Source organism: Mesoplodon bidens, assembly GCF_964165515.1.
Source record: "Mesoplodon bidens genome assembly, chromosome: 4".
In the NCBI taxonomy this organism is placed as follows: Eukaryota; Metazoa; Chordata; class Mammalia; order Artiodactyla; family Ziphiidae; genus Mesoplodon; species Mesoplodon bidens.
Genome location: NC_138160.1, coordinates 116,298,047 through 116,317,994, shown reverse-complemented (window position 1 = coordinate 116,317,994; position 19,948 = coordinate 116,298,047). Strand labels below are relative to the sequence as shown.

At 42.0% G+C, this 19,948-nt stretch overlaps 1 protein-coding gene across 14 annotated transcripts in view; it reads right to left on the bottom strand.

The window, feature by feature from the left end:
• The window catches only part of LOC308616704 (uncharacterized protein), a 469,470-nt gene that overhangs the window by 19,235 nt on the left and 430,287 nt on the right, over positions 1-19,948 (bottom strand). For 10 of the 14 annotated variants that reach the window (XM_081233063.1, XM_081233051.1, XM_081233060.1 and 7 more), the window contains one exon: positions 19,384-19,473. The exons of the other annotated variants lie outside the window; for them this stretch is intronic. The gene's annotated coding sequence lies outside the window, so the exon portion shown is untranslated. The remainder of the gene's footprint in view (positions 1-19,383; positions 19,474-19,948) is intronic. 14 annotated transcript variants of the gene reach the window in all.

Sequence of the window (19,948 nt, the reverse complement as noted above, 5' to 3'; positions counted from 1 at the left end):
AGTCTGCATTTCAGACTCTTTTCTGAAGAGAAGGGGCTGGCTTTCCAGAAGGAGGAGCCAGTCACTTTCCTGGGAGTGGCCGAGCTTTCTCACAAGCCCTAGTGTACGCAACTCTGCCATGATTTTACTTGGGAATATAAAAATTCAAATTGCTAAATATTTTCCTGGCCCCACTAGGTGGGAAGGCTGTCCAGAAGCACTGGCAGGTGGAAAACAGAAATAAGGTAAAAGCAGGTTTTCACCTTTACTGTAGTTGCACTGGAGCTGTGTGCATTCAACGGTTCCAGGTGGCATAGACTTTGGAAGACAAAAACACTCTATTTTTAGAAAAGCCCTTCATATTACAGTGGCGTTTATGAAGTGACAGTTTCGCAAGCTATAGGGATGAGTATAAACAGTCTGAGACACAGCACTGCGCTAATACATCTAAACACACACCCTTCAAGGGCCCAGTGGTGAAGGACATGCAAAAACGGATCCGGCAGCTACAGGCATGTGTGTGAAGCTGTGCTATGGAAATGTGATGGACCTGAATTTTCCCTTTTTGGCTGTGTGTCTAAAGTGACACAGTTTGTGTGTGTCTGCTTGTGTCACCAACACCTGGAAATAAAATCTGGTCAGATGGAGTGCGATGGTCCTGGCCAGGTGAACGTGCCGCTGCACAGGTCTGTTAGAGCCAGGTTTCTTAGCCATGCTGTGCATTAGAAGTTCCTAAGGAGCCTTCAAAAACCCTCATGCTCAGGACGCAGCCCAGATCCATTCCCTCAGAACCTTCAGGATGAGACCTAGATATTACTACTTTTTGAAGCTCCCCAGGTGATTACAACAGAAAGCCAAGTTTGAGATTCTCTGTGTAAGGGTTTTTGAGACTCAAAGGAGTGGCTTGCAATAAGGATTTCATGACTCCAAACAGAAATCAAGGCCTTATTGCCAGTACAGTTTATTATACAAAAGGAGAAAAAGAGCAAGTGACACTGGTTGAATACTTGCTATCAGAGGCAGTGACAGAGTAGTAGCTAAGAGCACTGCCTCTGAGACCAGACTTTTTAGCATCAAAACAGGGTTTTACTACTCACCAGCTGTGTGACCTTTGGCAACTTGCTTAAATTCTCTGTGCTGTATTTCTGCCCTGTTTCAAAGCAGAAGTATAGCCCCCATGTATTCCTATATCTGCCCCACATCATGCATCGAGGAAGTTCAGGAGCTGGTAAGAGGCCTGACTCAAGAGTGTCATGAGCCTTAACGGGCCCAAATGCATGAGAACAAAAATCAGGACACATGGATGAGAAGTTCAAGTACTCTCATGGGAACTACCTGGGAAATCGGAGACATGGGATCTTGTACCAGAATAAAGTTCTGATCAGACTAGAATGATTGCCTGTGCTGAACGCCTGAAATGCATGGAGGCCCAGGGACAAAGTAATTACATGAAGCCATAAAATAGGGTTTTATGGGGAAATGCATCCAATTTGTGACTGTGCAATCTGTACATATAAGCTTCGCACATAGAAGCTTCCCTCTGTGCCCTCTCTAGCTCTTAGAATGGTTCTTTATACGATAAATATGATGAGTCCAAATTCTACGGTTCAGGTCAACGTAAATCTCTCCTAATGGCCATTGAATTTCTATTAAGTTGGACTCCTGGCAACCAGTACACTTAACTGAAGGTAAACACAGAGCTTCATGAGCAGGCAGGCAGAGACTAGTGGGGAAGGTGCTCCCCTACACCTCTGCTCCTGGGAGGCTACCAAGATCCTGGCTGCTGCAGAAAGGCAGTCTGTGCAGATTCTGATTTCTAGGGCTGTCTCTTTCACCTGGAGAAACTTCTGACTAGTGAACATAAAGTGGAGGAGAAAGTGACTCCACTGAAAAGAGGGAGGAGGAAGGGGCATGTGCTAACGTGACTGTGTGTGTGCATGCGACTGGGGGTGACTGGGTAAGAGACATGTAAGTAGCCATCCACAACTGTCCCAGCACATTCACAGGGGCATCGGACTAAAAAGAAAGGGCACGCTATAAGGCTGAATGAAAAGAAGTAATCAGAGACCTAAATTGAATCCCAGCTTATAAATTGTGTGATCTTGAGTCTGCTATGCAATCTCTCTGAGCCTCATCTGTAAAGTGAAGATGCAATCATAGTACCTGCCTCCTAGGATGACTGCAAGAATTAAATGAGATGACATTCGTTACAGAACTCAACACAGTGCCTGGCCCCCAGATATTCGATATTCAATTGTACCTAGCATATCAATATAGCTATTATTCTCTTCACAGTAATTTGACTATTTAATTTTTTTCCCTTTGTTATTCTTTATTTTTCACAGCCATCATATTGTTTGGTTATCACTATAGAAGCAAGTGGGCAATACTCATCATTTCTAATACACAGATGAAGAAACTGAGGCTCAGAGAGTCTCAGAACCAGGATTCAAACCCAGCTATCACTGTGTGCCAGCAGTGCGCTATGCCTCCCTTCCCCTTTCTTTTTCCCACTTTTCCTCTGTTTTACCTTGACCTCTCTCTACAGGAATTCAACCTTGGAAAGACTCGAACGTCTAAGAACTTTGTTTCCATTTAGACTTTCGGGGGAAAAAAAATGACTTCAGGTCATCTTTTTCTCCTTTAGGAGATGATGCTCCTAACAAGTAACAGCTTACGATAAAGACAGGATGCAGTTCACTGTAAGAAATGGTTTATTTTCTAAACCATTATCACATATTGAATACTTACTGTGTGCCTGGCGATTTACCAGGATTACCTCATTTAAGACCTGTGACGTAGGTCTTCATGTATTAGAGAGCTGCAGATTGTTGGTCCTGTATCCTCTCTAGCTCTTCCTTTTGGTAGCAGCATTTCCTTTTTCCTCTGGAGGCCACACTATTCCCAGCCATGTGATGCATGTGGAGTTGATGTATCCTTAGCTCCAAAAGGTCATGGGACCCAGACCTGGCCAATCAGAACATCATGTTTCCCTAGTCATGGTGACTGACTGAGGGATGGGCATCTGGCCCAAAGAGAATGATTTACAATGAGATGCTTGCTGAGATTGCTCAGGGAGGCACAAGCATTTGTTCTCTCCCTCTGGACATTATTAACCTTGGAAGATATATGTATAAATGGAGCTGCTGGCTGCAGCCACAGGGAGCTTGAGAATGGAGTCTACAGGGAGGAACACAGAGCCAAGAGATGGGGAGCAAATGGGTTCAGATGAACTCATTTGAATTCCTAGATTCGACTCTGCCTGAGGCTAGCCCTACCTCAGAGCTTTTGGAGTCAAGATATTCCTATGTATGTATATATGTATGTTCGTATGTATGTATGTATATATTTTGCCAGATTAATGTGGGTATTCTGACTCAACCAGAGATTCTTACCTATTGAATTTATTACTTTTACTTTGCACATGAAGAAATTGAGGCTCAAAGAGAATAAGCAACTGAATTAAGTCCACACTGCTCAGAAGCTGCACAGAAAGGATTCAAACCCAGGTCTTCCCAATTCCGGAGCCTATACTCAATCTTTTTGCCATCGTATCTCCTTTCCTAAAGAGAAAAAGGATTTGCTGTGCTCTACAGATCGCTGAGAGAGTCAAGATACCAGATACTGGTGCCCTTAATGCCAGCTTGCTCTCAGAAAGGTGGCTTCTTCCCAGGAGTGGTCAGATGATCTGAAATCTGTAGCTATAAAGACAGCTAACTCTTAATATTAATAGCCTTGGTGATTTGGGTGGATTCAAACTTGGTCTGTAAACAGATATTTAATAAAATCCAAATATAAATTTATGAATCTGTAATGAGAAAGAAGCTAATAAGCAGAATGTCAACATGACCACCACGTTCTTTCCTAGTCAATGAGCAATTGGGAAGTCAAGCGCTTGTATGTTTGGCCTGGAGAAAATGAGGGCAAGGAGAGTTGGATGATGTGCCTGCTGAGTGGCACCTGGCTCAGTGTTCCTCAGCGTGAGTGCTGGTGGATACTACTTGCATTAGAACCAGCCCAGTAGACTCTTAACAAGGCAGATTCCTGTGCTACGCCCTGAATCTACTGAACCTGAATCTCCGGGATGGGGCCCAGGAATCTGTACTTTCAACAAACTTTACCACACTTTGAGAATCTCCACAACTGTAACAGCAATGGCAGGGGCAGAGAGCACAGCAGGAGACCCTCTCCCCTGGACAGAATGTGAATGGATGCAACCCATCCCAAATATGGGCCAGAAGCTAAATGTAAATTAAGTACATATGGAGTCTTGTCCTGCTTTTGTCAGTAATCCTTCATCATGCCCCTCCTCCGGATTGGACCCGTGTGGAATTAAGCATGAACAGTTCAAAGTAATATAATTAATTATCTTCAGCTTCAAACAGTATCACCAATAAATCTAAATCTGTTTCTTGATACCCACCAGAAGGAGATTATAAAATCGTAGCAGTGGGTATGTGACTTGGTCCTACTGATCTAATTGATTACTTGGGTAAAAACTTCAGAAAAATCATTTTTTATTAAGTCTCAGTAAACTGCAAGGTTGGATGCCAAGTGTTTTAAAGCAACTGAATAACATAAACTCTGAAAAATCTTCTCTGAGTTATTTCAAGGGAAAAAACGTTTATAGAAAGAAGAGATTTTTAGCACAACTACGTGTATGTAGGAGAAACTATAACTATAAACGCTGCTGGAAATACAGCTTTACTAAACTGAGAAAAGTCAAGTCAATAAATAAGCTTTAATGACCTACTAGGTACCTACACCTATAGGGAGGGCACAGGGCTGCGTCGTGGGAATGAGGCTGACTGCTCTCTGTCTTTCCTCTTAGAAGAGGGCTACCTCCAGCGGGACAGCATAAAGAGCTCCACTGACCTGTTCCCCAGTGAAACTGGTGGAAATGATTAAAAACAATTTAAAGTCTCTGGAAATAGTCCTATGTATAAACAGCAGAGGAAGAAACATATGTTCAAGAAAACCTAGAAAACTTTGTTAAGAAAGACTAGAGTTCATGGTATCTGAGCAAAAACCTTCTTTCCTTCCCCACCTCCTAGCTCAACAAGGCCGAGGCTCCACTCCTGACTGCTGCCCTCAAGAACACAGGGCGCCCTCTCCTGCCAGCTCCCGGTTAGAGGGCTTCTTCCCAGAAGGAGCAAGGCTTCAGCGTTTCTCATCATGCCCCAAGCTACTCGTTGCTGATGCTAAGTCCCAGTTGAATCCAGTCGAGAGATGGGGATGCCCTTCTTCCACCCAGGCCCCATTTGTGGAATGCAGGTTCTACCTTGGGCACAGCATGCTGAGAATACTGATGCCCTCAACACTCTTGCTGGCTCATGGCATCGTGGTTCCACGGCAGGAGAGGCAGGCTGGGAGGACCTCAGGCTACTAGCCTCTCCTCTCCGCACCCACACACAATAAGCACTCAGGTCCTAGAGCAGAAGTGTCACTCAGAGAGCAGCTCGTCATTGTCCCCACCTCTAGCTCCAGAGCCCTGGCTAGGTGATTATGCCTGAGAGGGAGAAGCAGACTATAAAACAGATACCTCCTAATATCTTTGCAAAGGAACTCACTTCATTTGCAACAGAGAGTGAAGAAGTTCAAAGGTGCTCTCAAGAGGAGAGGAGGTTGTGATGAGAGGAAACTTGGGAGGAGATCTGTGGATTTAATGAAGATACAGCCTGGACTTTAGGCTGGCTAGTTGGTAGCAGAAAATCATGGAATAAAAGAGCTGAGAGCAGCCCCCCGTCCTCTACCGCACCCCCCACCTGGGGTCAGAGCAAACATCAAACACCAACCTCAGAAACTGTGTCCTTCCGCGGAGACACAAATTTTTTTTTTTTTTAAGAAGATGTTGGGGGTAGGAGTTTTTTTATTAATTAATTAATTTATTTTTGCTGTGTTGCATCTTCGTTTCTGTGTGAGGGCCCTCTCCAGTTGTGGCAAGCGGGGCCCACTCTTCATCGCGGTGCGCGGGCCCCTCACCATCGCGGCCTCTTGTTGCGGAGCACAGGCTCCAGACGCGCAGGCTCAGCAGTCGTGGCTCACGGGCCTAGTTGCTCCGCAGCATGTGGGATCCTCCCAGACCAGAGCTCGAACCCGTGTCCCCTGCGTTAGCAGGCAGACTCTCAACCACTGCGCCACCAGGGAAGCCCCTGCGGAGCCACAATTTGACTGGATTCGTTTGTAGAGCAACTTATGCCCAGGGCATTGTTGAAAACAACGGAGCAGTCAATGGCATGTACACATGGATGTGATCAGGGAAAGGAAGAAAGAGAGCCCTGCCCAAACCACTGTCATCCCAGGGTGACTGGGCTCACCCAAAGCTGCGCTTCCCTCAGGAGCAACACCAGAGGCTTCACACTGTGGATGGGGAAGGGAGCGGGGAGCAGACACCACTACAGTGATCCAGCCAGCCACTAAAATATATACCAGCAAATAACGGTTAACAAGCCCTGGAGGAGGGAGACCAGTGCCCAGAGTTGCTACATTGGTGGAGAAAAAAGCAACAACACAAACAACCTGTGAGAGAACACATGTCAGATTTATCAGAAGAAGACTTTAAAATAGCCATTCCAAGTCCGTTCACAGAACTAAAGGAAATCATGATTAAAGTGAAGGGAGGCTTCCCCGGTGGCGCAGTGGTTGAGGGTCCGCCTGCCGATGCAGGGGACGCGGGTTCGTGCCCCGGTCCGGGAGGATCCCGCATGCCGCGGAGTGGCTGGGCCCGTGAGCCATGGCCGCTGAGCCTGCGTGTCCGGAGCCTGTGCTCCGCAATCGGAGAGGCCGCAGTGGTGGGAGGCCCGTGTACCGCAAAAAAAAAAAAAAAAAAAAAAAAAAAGAAGTGAAGGGAGATATAATGACACTGTCACATCAAATAGAGAATATCAATAAAGAAATATAAATTATGAGAAAAGAACCAAGTGGAAATTCTGGAGTGGAAAAGTACAATAACTGACATTTTAAAAAAAATCACTAGAGGGGTGCAACAGTAGATTTTAACTGGCAGAAAAAAATTAGCAAACTTGAAGATGGAGCAGCAGAAGTTGTGTAAGCCAAAGAACAGTGAAAAAAGAATGAAGAACAGTAGACAGAGGGGCTTCCCTGGTGGCGCAGTGGTTGAGAGTCTGCCTGCCGATGCAGGGGACACGGGTTCGTGCCCCGGTCCGGGAAGATCCCACATGCCGCACAGCGGCTGGGCCCATGAGCCATGGCCGCTGAGCCTGCACGTCCGGAGCCCGTGCTCCACAACGGGAGAGGCCACAACAGTGAGAGGCCTGCGTACCGGAAAACAAAAACAAAAACACAAAAAACAGTAGACAGAGCCCCAGAGGAATGTGAGACACCATCAAGTGCATCAGCAAACACATAAAAGGAGTAAGAGAAGGAGAGGGGAGAGAGAGGATCAGAAAAAATATTCAAAATACAATGGTGAAAACTTCCCAAATTTTTTGAAAAACAATAATCTACATATCCGGGAAGCTCAATGAACTACAAGTATGATAAAAAACAGAGATCCACAAAAAGACATATCACAGTGTCTGAAATTCTGAAAATCAAAGACAAGGAGAATATCCTGAAAACAGCTAGAAAAATGACTTAGCACTTACAAAAATAACACAATAATATGAATAGCTGACTTGTCAGCAGAAACAATGGAGACCAGAGATAGTGGACAGCATTTAAAATTCTCAGTAAAAAATCATCAACCAAGAATCCTATATCCAGTAAAGCTATCTTTCAAAAATGAGGTGAAATAAAGACTCTCCAAGATAACAAAAACTGACAGAATTGTTGCTAGTAGGACCACCTGATAAGAAATAACTAAAGGAAGTTCTCCAGGCCGTAGGGAAGTGACCCCAGATGGTAATTCAAATCCACATGATAAAACAAAGAGCACTGGTAAAGGTATAAAAACCAGTATAAATGTATATTTTCTCATTTTTTCTGACAGTTGTTTTAAAAAGCAACTATATAATAATATGTAAATATCATAATGTTGGGCCTATAACATATAGAAATGTAACATACGTGTATTACACTTGCCAATAATAGCACAAAGGTGGTGGGTAGAAGCAAAACTGTTGGGATAAGGAAATTACTGCAGATGGTAAAGCAATAATTTTAATAATGTATTACTAGGTTTGTAACACTGATAGATGTAATATGTATAACAATAATACCACAAAAGGAGGGGAAGGGAATAGAGCTTTATAGGAGTAACATTTATATACATCACTGGAATTAAGCTAATATAAATTTGATACTGATTTTTATGAGTTTAGATATATATGATAAACCCTTGAGTAACCTCTAAAAACATAACTAAAAATATACATGCAAAGAACATAAAACAAATTAAAATGTTATTTTTTAATTTATAATGTGATAGTGATAAGACCTTAAAACTTAAAAACAGGTGAGGAGTAACATCAATTTAAAATTTTAGGGGGTCTGCTCTAGACAGGGGGGAGAGGCTGGGGCTCCTCTTAACATGGTTGAGTTTCTCCCAAGAAGACCGGATTCTGAATGTGTAGTATTTTCAAAGCTCCTCCAAATACCATCCTTTCATCTTGTGCTACGAAACAGTCTTATTTTTATGTAAAAAATGCCAAGTGGGAGACTGACTTAAAAATACTTTTAAGTAATTTAGTAAACATAGTTTTATTCACATCTTATTTGACTTTAAACATATAATAGGCAGATACTGTATTTATCTAGTAATTGGTATGATCTTCTTAACCTGTCCAACCTTTGAGAGATTTTAGGTTTATTGGATGATGATTATCTTTCTTTTTTTTCTAAAATTGGATTGTTTACCACCTTGGCATCAGCAGAAAGTTCATAACTTTGAGGACACTGACGAAAGCTAAGTGTCTACTTGGATCCTGCTCTAATATGCATTAATATTTTTGAAAGATTGAGAACTGCATAATTAACTGACTATATTTAGTACCAAAGAGTTGCTACTGACATCTGTATTGTACAGTTTTTAAAAAGCCTCTCTGATAATTCATAGAGGCAAATGCATCACTTTTCTAAAAATCTGATCATTTAGAGAAACTATTAAAATTAAGGGATAGAAACTACATGCAGAAATTAAAACAAAGTACTGGGGAAAATCAAACAAGACTTAAAAGATGTGTCAAAAGAAATGCAGTCCTGAACAGGAAGTCACTATGTTATAAAGATATCAGCTCTTCACATTATTTTATAATCTTACTGTAATCAGCCCCATCCCCCCCCAAAAAAAAACAGCTAATAGGATTTGGGGGACATTTAAACATGATTAAACATGATTTTAAAACCCATACATAAAAAAGAAATCAGTGAGAGTAACAAAAAAAGTTTGCAAAGTAATAGTGAAGTTGGGCTTCTGTTGCCAGATAACAAAATATATTAAAGAGTTACAGGACTTCCCTGGTGGTGCAGTGGTTAAGAAGTCGCCTGCCAATGCAGGGGACACAGGTTCGAGACCTGGTCCGGGAAGATCCCACATGGCGCAGAGCAACTAAGCCTGTGCGCCACAACTATTGAGCCTGCGCTCTAGAGCCCGCGAGCCACAGCTACTGAGACCGTGTGCCACAACTACTGAAGCCCGCATGCCTAGAGCCCGTGCTCTGCAACAAGGGAAGCCACCACGATGAGAAGCCCGCACACCACAATGAAAGAGTAGCTCCCGCTCGCCGCAACTAGAGAAAGCCCGCACCCAGCAACGAAGACCCAACGCAGGCAAAAATAAATAAATAAATAAATAAATAAATTTATTTTAAAAAGTTACAATTACTAAAGTAGTATGAACTAGTATAAGAAGAGAACAGATAGATATTCACAAAAAAGACCAGGAAACTATCCAACAGGCCTGGGTGTAATATAAATATAGATAAGGATACTATGAATCATAGGGGAAGTTTTGTCATTTTCAATAGTGTTAAGATTTCCCTGCATTCTTTGAAAACTTGATCTTTATTTCATATTATTCACCAAAATGTACATTAAAGAATTAATATAAAAAATAAAACCGAGGGCTTCCCTGGTGGCGCAGTGGTTGAGAGTCTGCCTGCCGATGCAGGGGAAACGGGTTCGTGCCCCGGTCTGGGAAGATCCCACATGCCGTGGAGCGGCTGGGCCCGTGAGCCATGGCCGCTGAGCCTGTGCATCCAGAGCCTGTGCTCCGCAACGGGAGAGGCCACAACAGTGAGAGGCCCACATACCGCAAAAAAATAAAAATAAATAAATAAAACCGAGAAATAACTAGGGCAAAATATAGATGAATATCTGTTCTCTGTGCAAGAAGATACTAAGCACAAAATCAAATGAAGAAAGCAGGAAAAAAAGATTCATAGGTCAAATACAGAAAATTTTAAAACTTCAATATGTTGAAAAGTGTGAAAGTAGGAACAATATTTGTAACACATACAACAGAGGGTTAATACTTAAAGTTTAAAGAAAATTTAGTAAATCAATATGAAGGCAATACATTTGTAGGAAAATGGCAACAGACATAACAGATGGTTCACAAAAGAAGCAACATAAGTGGCCAAGTTATAAAAAGAAAAGCTCAAGTTCCCTGTAATCAAGAAAATGAACATTAAACCAACTGTATATCATTTTTGCAGGTAGGATGTTTTTCATTGCAAATTACAGAAAATCTGAATAAATGTAGCTCAGAAAATTAGAACGTTTAGTACCTCATACAAGAGTCTGGTCTAGTCACGGTCCCTGGTGGTTAATTTGGTGCCTCACCACACTGTCAAGGACTCACTTTTCTCATCTTCCCCTCTGTCATCCTCTGCACACTGTCTCTTGTCCTCTATGTATGCGCCCTTATGGTCACTCTCTGGGTGCAGAAGCTCTTTCCAGACATCCTCTTCCACTTCAAGAACTGGAAAAATGTACAGTTTTCCTTTCTGTGTCTCTTTTAATCAAAGAGGAAAACATTTCCTAGATGCCCTCAAGCAGATGTCCCTTCAGTTCTACTGACCAGGACTGTGTGAAGTGCCCATGACTAACTTAGTCGCTAGAAAGGGATATGGAATTCACCACCACTGGCTTAAACTAGCTAAGATTTATCCCCTGAGTCTGAATTAAATCTTATAGGCTGCTAGTAGAGTATAAACTGATGCCAACTTCCCAGGCAAAACATCAAAAGCATTAGAACTACATATGCCCATTAACCCACAATTCTACTTCTTCCAGAAGAAATGCTCTTAGACGGGCTCATAGATGTAGCTAGAAGGCTGTTCATCACTTAGGTGTTTCTAAGAATAAAAAAAAATCAGAAACAAGTCACATGTACAAAAATAAGACGTAGGTTAAAGAACTAAGGATGTCATTACAAGGTGGAGTACTCTGGAACCATCAAAATTATGTTTCATATCTAACTATTTATATGGACATATACTCATGTTCTATTCAGTGGGGAAATGATGCTAAAATATTATCCCATTTTTTTAATATATATGTAAAAGTCTGGAAGGATATATACCAATATCTTAACAATGATGTGAGTATAATAAATTTAACATTTTTACTGTACTTGGGAGGAATTTCCAACATTTGCTATAACAAATGTTATTTTTATAATTAAAATGGAGATAACTTTAAAAAGGAAAAATATTTAATATTGTTACATTCTTTCCTTTCACAGATGAGATGAAGGATCTGATAACTACATTAGCCTGGGATGTTTGCCTCAGTGCAGAAGAGATGGGTTTGGCTCAGAGCTGCCTTGCTCCTGGCGCCAGGAGGTGCCTGTAGGGGGCCAGAATTCCAGCAGAGGGCCCTGTGCCTAATAGAGAGGATGACTCAGGCTCCTTCTGCCTGGGGTGCACCATTGTTTCCTCAGCTGATTCTCTCTCCCTTGTTCAGGTCTTAAAATGAAATAGGAAAGTGGCTTTGCCTTATTTTTAAGTGGAAATGTAACTAGGCACACACACATAGCTTATTCTGAGAACCAGCTGGAAGCAACAGAAAGGAGCTGAGGGAAAGAATCTACAGCGGTGTCTAGCAATTTTGCTTTATCATTAAACACTACAAACCTCTGCCCTTCTTTCACCCTCCTTTCTGCGTGAAGTTCAGAGCCAATATTTCATTAACTGCAGAATCTCTCTATTTGGGAGAGTTTCAGTCACAACCACAAGGAGAGCTTACAACTACTGCCCACTTACTTTGTGCCACCTTGCTAAATTCTTTTGCACATTTTATTGCATTTAATACAGATGACTAGCTTGGGAAGGTGATGCTATTTTTATGCTCTTTTCACTGAACAGGAAGCTGGTAACTGTTCTTTTCTTTTGGTAACTTTTTTCAGGTCACAGGGCTAGTAAGTAGCAGAGGTCAGACTGTATCCTTATCTGTCAGGCTCTGAAGCAGAAATTGTCCACCTCTTTACCATGTTGCTCTTTAAACTGAAGGAGAAGGGATTTAAGGTCATGATATGAAGCTGAAGAGCAGGGTCAGAGAAGGTATCTGTGACCTATATACCTCCCAGGGAAGTGTGCATGAGAGCTGGCTGTGAAAGATGGAGCCTTTATGTTAGGGATAAGAGGAGTGTGTTCAAGAGTGTGTGTGTGTGTGTGTGTGTATGAGCACTGGGCCTGTTTCACGTGGGTGAGGTACTCAAGTGTTTTATTTGTCCTTGGATCTTAGAAGGAGAAGCAAATTAAATTGCAACTACATTTCTCAAATTCTATGGACAATTTCTCATTTTAAGCATCCATTCTGCAACTCTTGGCCCTTGATTCAGAGTTGTGAGCTGTGACCCTATAATCAAGGGTTTTCCCATGTGCTCCTCTAAACACGCACACACACACACACACACTCTCACACACTCTTACACATGCTCACTCACAAACCAGGACTTGTCACTTTAAATCATTTGGGTCCAGGAAGGGTGAATTTATAAGCCTTAATGAGGTCTGAACATGGGTGGGCTCTCTCTGATCTCCAGGGCCCATTATCTTATGGTAGAAGTTTCCTTCATAGGTTTTCATTTTAAGTGCTAAGCCTAGAGGCAAGTTAAGAATGAAAGTCACCATGACCACCATCCATACAACAGCTTTTGTGAAACACCTACTATAAAACAGAAACAGAAATGATGTAAGAATGACCTTCTCATACATTTTCTCTTTCTCTCTCTGTAGATACATATATAAGTGTATATATATATATATCCTTATATATTGTATTTTTATATTCTCATATATTATATATATAATACATATGACCTTCCTATATATTATATATCTCTGAACTTCTGAGTGTCTTTGTATGACTATTAACTTAGTGTTCTACAAGTATGATTTGCAGTAATGTCTTTCCAGATTTCCTGAAAAAATCTGGAAACTCGTCTAGGTAGCATTTCTAGGTGAGCCATAATAAACCTTTATATTTTAAGATGGAGGAGTTTTCGTTCATTGTCTCATGGTAGTTATTTGGGGGCTAAATCCTTAATTATCATGACTTTACTATTAGAAGACCTTGTTCTAACCATTGTCAGACGTCCACACACACTTAGCATCTCCCGAGATCACTGTGTCCTACTGGGCAACAGTTTCTGTTGTGAAGAAGCAACTGTCTATCATTGCTGTTACATTTACTTTACTTTCAGTCCTGAAAGCCAACAAAATATGTTAAGATATTATATTCCCAACTTCATCCCACAACTTATTAATTTTTTAATAAAGAAAAAGTTTGGAAAAGCAGTTTACTAAAGAGGAAGAGCCAATAAATGTGTGAAAAGAATCAAAGATATGCAAATTAAAAGAATATTGATATACTATTTCCATCTTTCAAGTTGGCAAGTTTTTTAAATGACTATACCACAGTTAACAATGGTTAGGAGAAACCAGAATTCACCGGACAGGAGTATAAACTGATCTGGTATCTCTGATGGAAATTTGACAAGATTCAACAAAAGCCCTAAAATATGTGTATCTCCTAGAACCCCAAACTTCTGCATCTAGAAGTTTTTATAAGAACATAATAGCAATATGTACACATATATATGTTTCAAGATCTTCATCAAAATGTCACTTAGAATATTTTAAAAATGGAAATAAATTTCAAATAGTCAATGAAGTCAACTTTTGACACCATACAGCTATTAATTAGGTAGAATAGAATATTCACAATATTTCACTCAGTGAAAAAAAAGGGCTACAAAATATTCTATATGTTATCATCCCATGTGATTTTATGTAATACTGTGTGTGTGTAAATAGAGGGTGGTAAGGGCGGAGAAACAGGTTGGAAGAACAGATACCAGAATATTACCTAAGGCTTTCTCCACGTAATGATCTTAGAAGTGATTTAAGAATTGGCTGAGGAAAGTTGTAAGACCAAAATATTATTTAGTGGTGCAATTTTCTGTATTAAAATAACCAGTTGTTCGGTGACTTTAGTGATCCACTCAATGCTTTTTGGAAAGCTGATATTTAGTTTCCTGCAATTGTAAATCCGGATACAGGTTCACACAAGTCCTGACGTCAGGGTCTCAGTCAATAATAGTATTAAGACTGGCCAGCCCCTTCACTGAAGTCCTTTGTAGTAATAACAGCTACGTAGGGATGAATACTTAACATATCCTGGATTCAATGCTACTGGTATATATATATATATATATATATATATATATATATATATATATATATATATATATATATATATTCATATTATCCTTTCACTAACCCTCTGATCTAGGGATAATCAATCCCCATATTCTGAAAACCCCAAGCTTAAGAGAGGTTAGGAGGCCTGCCCAGGTCACATATTCAGTGGGTACCAGAGCAGGCATTAAAATCCAGCTCTGCGGCTCTATACCTTTATATATAACCTATCTGTAACACAGCCTCCCATCCACAAGTCCACTGTCGGACTGCAAGGAAACTTCAGGGCAATCATCTCATTAGCCCTTCAACTCCATTACTCTCCCAAAGCACGCTAGCTTCCTGCTCTTCTTCTGGCCAACTGAAAGTTAACTGAATACTAGAGATAATCTAACAAATATCTAGTAAACAAAGAAGAAAAGTGATACATTTGCCAAAATTCTTCAGGTATGTGTTTATAAAAACATGTGTATTGGAAATAGGAAAGAGGCCCAAAGAAGCTAATGTGTTTTGCATAAAGATCATATTCCTGTACCTCGGAGCAAAGCAAATATTGGTTTATACATTGCCTAGAGAGCCTTCGGGGAGAAATTAGCATGAAAACCATTTGCTTCCTAAATACAAAGCTTAACCCACAAAATATGGCTGAAATAAAGATGGCACAGTGAAATAAATCTGACAGAAAACATCTCTGAGATGTCTTGGGAGAAACAGAGGAAACCTAGAAGAGTTGGTCAAACTGTCCAGTAATCTGGTGTGTGGTCCCGAGGCCTGCTGCTTTGCTCTTCACTTTGCTGGCTTGCCCTGCAGTGAGCTCTTACTGAACCAGACAGGGGCAAACCATGATCTGGGCAGGCTGCCTACAGAGCCAAGACATGTCACCAGGAGGAAAAAGGAATACACGCTAGACCTAAAAACAGCTTGGCAAGACCAAAACGCTGATCATTCTCAAGGGCCCTTTGGCATTCACAAAACTTGATCCTGCCCCCAGGACCTAGTGGGGTTTTTTTTTTTTTTTTTGCGGTACACGGGCCTTTCACTGTTGTGGCCTCTCCCATTGCAGAGCACAGGCTCCGGACGCGCAGGCTCAGCGGCCATAGCTCACGGGCCCAGCCGCTCCGCGGCATGTGGGATCTTCCCGGACCAGGGCACGAACCCGTGTCCCCTGCATCGGCAGGCAGACTCTCCACCACTGCGCCACCAGGGAAGCCCCCAGGACCTAGTTTGAAACAATATAAGAAGAGCAGTTCTCTAGCATGTGCCCCCTGGCAGATCTATAATTGTTCACTGTCCTGAAGTTCAGTCATGTTATGCTTGTACCAGAACAACCAGTCCAAAGCTAAGAAGGCCTTGAGTCCTAGTATTTCTCTGAATGGGCTACAGGTCTGGATCAGGTAAGGGAGTGGAGGTGGGAGGTGGGCTGGGAGCCAGAATCCTGGCCAAACTCTGTGAGGACCCCCAGCCTTGAAAATCCCTTTGGTCTTTCATCGCTTTGTCTTTTACACCAGCACCTCACACCACTAGGGGCTGGCACTGTTGTCCTCATCCTACATTCAGCCAAGAGGAAAAGCAGGTAAGACGAAGGGATAGAATTTCCCAGCTCCTGCTCAAATCCATTGTCTACCAGGGAGCAAATGTAGCCCGCTGACCACAGACTTGGCAAAGAGATGCAGACTAAGAACTGTTGCTCTGCATCCGTCTCTAACAACCCTGGGAAGAATTCCCAAACAGCATCATTTATAAAAGAACCAGCAAATGACCTTTTCCTGACATAGCCCACAGCTTGTCACAAAATCCATACGTGCTATTCCAAAAATCACTTTAATTTTATACGTTTTATATGTTTTTCTCTTTAATGACGCTATTTGGATAATTTAGATTTTAGAAATATAAGTGCTTTAAATACTCTAAGATAGCTTTATGTGTATGTTTCTGTGGCTGCTGTTAAAATTATGCTGTGCTCATCTTTATGGCTTTAAAACACCTTTACTCTACTATGCTACTGATCAACATGTTCCCAGGAAGCAATCTGAATTACACCAAGAAAAACTGGATTGGAATTTAGCAAACTTCAACTCATTTTTCTTATGGATTGTGAAGGAAATATAAAATAAGTATTCTATAAGACTTTTGTAGAAAGAATTGATTTTCAATTAGTCAGAAAACAGAAAATAAGGGTGCTTTCCTCAGAGTGCAAAGTATCAACCAAGTAAGCAAATGAAGCTCTAATTAAGCTTCACAAGATGTTTACTCTAAGACCTAGTTTTTTCATCCGTAAAATGAGAATAATAGCTGCTCCCGCATGGAGATCAAATTTTAAAAGAGGTACCTAGCCTTTCAAGCACTGCTTAAAGGCTCACCAGCATCACCAGCATCACCATCATCAATCATCACCATCATTATTGCCATTTTTCATTTCAAGCGTATGTACTTACAGACAACACTGAATCAAGGAAGATGGGAATGGTGTGCTACGGGAAGTCGGGTGGTTAGAGGGTTAGGACCATGAGGCAAGACCCATATTCTGTAGGTAGATTGATGGATCTTTTGATCACATATAGTACATCGAACCTCAGAGAGGTGTTTTGTAAACAGGTACATCTAGTCACATGAAGGTCTCGATAAAGTCATGGTCTGCTCATCAAACTCACGGGTCTCTACCTGAAATACACCTATCTCTCAGGTAGTACACTGATTGGTACTAGGAAGCCAGCTAAGTGGCTGAGTTGGTCCCTCTAGCCACCATCTGTCCGTATCTCTGGATGCAGGAAGTCGTGAAGGCCATATTTTCACTGGGTACAGATGGAGCCTACTCTAAAAGACACAATTTATAAACAGGCACCCAAGTCCTTTGAAACTCTGCTTATTGCTATGTTGTGATCCAAGTTACTTCCCCTTGAAGAAAAGCCTTAGTCCTCTCACACATAGATTCCTATGGACTTTTTTCATTTGCCATTCATTCATCTACCATTTTATTGAGTTTTCTCTTTGTGTAAGGTAGCGAGCTAATTGTTGGACCTATGGACTTACAGGGATCAAGGAATAGTGTCAAGGAGTCACTTGGGGGAGCAGGAGACACTTCATTACACTATCCCTTGGGGTTGTGGGGTACCCACTTTCAGAATCATCGGTCCCTCTTATGCCTATAACCACAGGCAGCTCCTTATCAATGTCCCAGGCCTGAATCCTGCATCCCTCCATTCTATGAGGTCAGATGAGGGTTAGCTATTCTTATAAGGTAGGCTTTTTAACTTCTCAAAAAGTGGAATGTACAGGTGGCTATGGTACCCACTTATTGGGAATTGAGAGATTTTGCAGGCAAGGCTTTGAAGGCCTATCGGTGCACACAATGTGACTCACTGCAGTGGTCAAATAAAGAAGAGCTGCATATAGCTTCCTGCCTCTGGATGTGTGGTGATACGTACACTTAAGAGATGGGATCAGGGTGCTGGTATGAGAAGGCGAATTGATAACGATGGCATTAAGAGCTTCATCATCCTTGCATGAAACGTTTGTGGTCATCCTTTGGAAAGAATGATAAAGTTTGCCCTTTGCAAGGCTAATTTTTGGCATAAAAATATCACACAGCTTGTGGAGCTGGAACTGGAGAGCGATTCTTGAAAGGGAAAGATTTTTAAGGAGGTGAAGTGAAATCAGAGGCTTACATTCACTCTGACATGGGGGCTGTCTGAACACCCAATCCTTGCTTGGCAAGAACATCCCTGGTGAGTCACCTTGTGAGTGTGCTGATTAACGCCTCTCATTTGCAGCAGATGAAGGATACACGTCACCATATGAGTTAAGTCACTCAGAGCTCATGAAAATAATCCTTTTGAGAGACTAGAGAACTAAAGAGGGCAATTAAACAGGCAGGCACAACAGCACCAAAGTCCTATGTGTTTGAGAAAGTCACTTTGCTGGGGTTCTTAGTCATAAATTACTTTTTATAAACCCAGTCCCTTTCTTTGCCAGAAGAATGGCCAGCATAACTCAGAAATGGCCTCATGTAAGAAAGAATCTGCATAATCACCAGGTAAAGCATACAGAGCCCATAGCATGAGGCATTTGCTACATTGCAGGGAGTGGTGGTCTTATCATTATCATTTCTATTTCACATGTGGGTCAATCATGAAAACAGAGCCTCTACAACTATTATGAGAATAAAGGATTTAGTGGAAGAATCATTGTTCATACAAATGGTGATATAGGAAAATTAAAACCTTGAAGTAGGCGTCAGAGAATCAGAGTCACAAGCCACACGCACCTGATACACTGGTGAAGGTGGACAGGTCAGAGCTTGTAGGAAAACATGAGAAGCTGTGCGCACCTGGCTGTCAACAAAGGGCTACAAAGGGGAAGTTCTTGGAGAGGGCTGGGAAACTCCTGCTCTGTAGAATCAGCTGCCCCTTAGGAATTCACCTGCAGCCGGTGACCAACCATGTGGGAGTGCACCTGAGGCTGCTGTTGGGTGGCAGAAAGAGATGAACTGCACGAGCAACAGGAAGAGAGCAGGGGCTGGCTGAGGCTTCCCAGGCACCTGGGCATCATTCGTCATCGTGCCTGACTGCTCCCCCTCTGAGAGGACAGCCTCTGCTTCACTTCCACTTCCCAAATCTCATATAAGTTTCTCTGGTGGCCCTAACTCAGGACCACATGGCGAAGGAAGTCCTGGGAAATGTTCCCTGCCTTACACAGGAGGGGCAGTGCCAAGTTAATTAATAGAACAATGTCTGTCTTAGAGTTTCAATGACACACATGGGCTCTGGAATGAGACTTCGAACACGGCTCTACCACTTACCAGCTCTGCCAGCTAGACACGTTTCTTAACTTGGTGAAACTTCAGCTCTTCATTATGGAAAATGGAGGTTATAGAATTGATTTCAAAAGGCTGTTGGGAGGATTAAAAGAAATAAGACAGGTCAAGGGCTTTGCTCGGGAAAATGATAACAACAGCGATAATAATAGTAAAAGTAGTGTTATACCGTTTGCCTTGTAACAGCAAGGGTATTAAGTCCAGTATGGCCTTCTCCACTCAGTACTCTAGAAACTGGCCAGGACTGTACTGATTGGTAGCTAGAGCAGTCTGGTGCACTCCATATTCACTCTTTGACAAGATGCCATGCTCTGTAGGAGAATATATTTTATCCTATTCTTTTAAGCATGAGCCCTAGCCACTAAATTGCATGAGGAAATGTGCTTGGATGCCAAGAAATTCCTTTGGGCTAGCTGTGTGCTCAGAGTGACCTACGGAGAAAGTGGGGATGACTCTCAAAATGACTTGAGAGATGCCACAGAGAGGCTGACTCACTGTCAAGCTAGACCTGAGGAAACTGTCTGTTTTTAACATTGTGGGTTACTTCTGA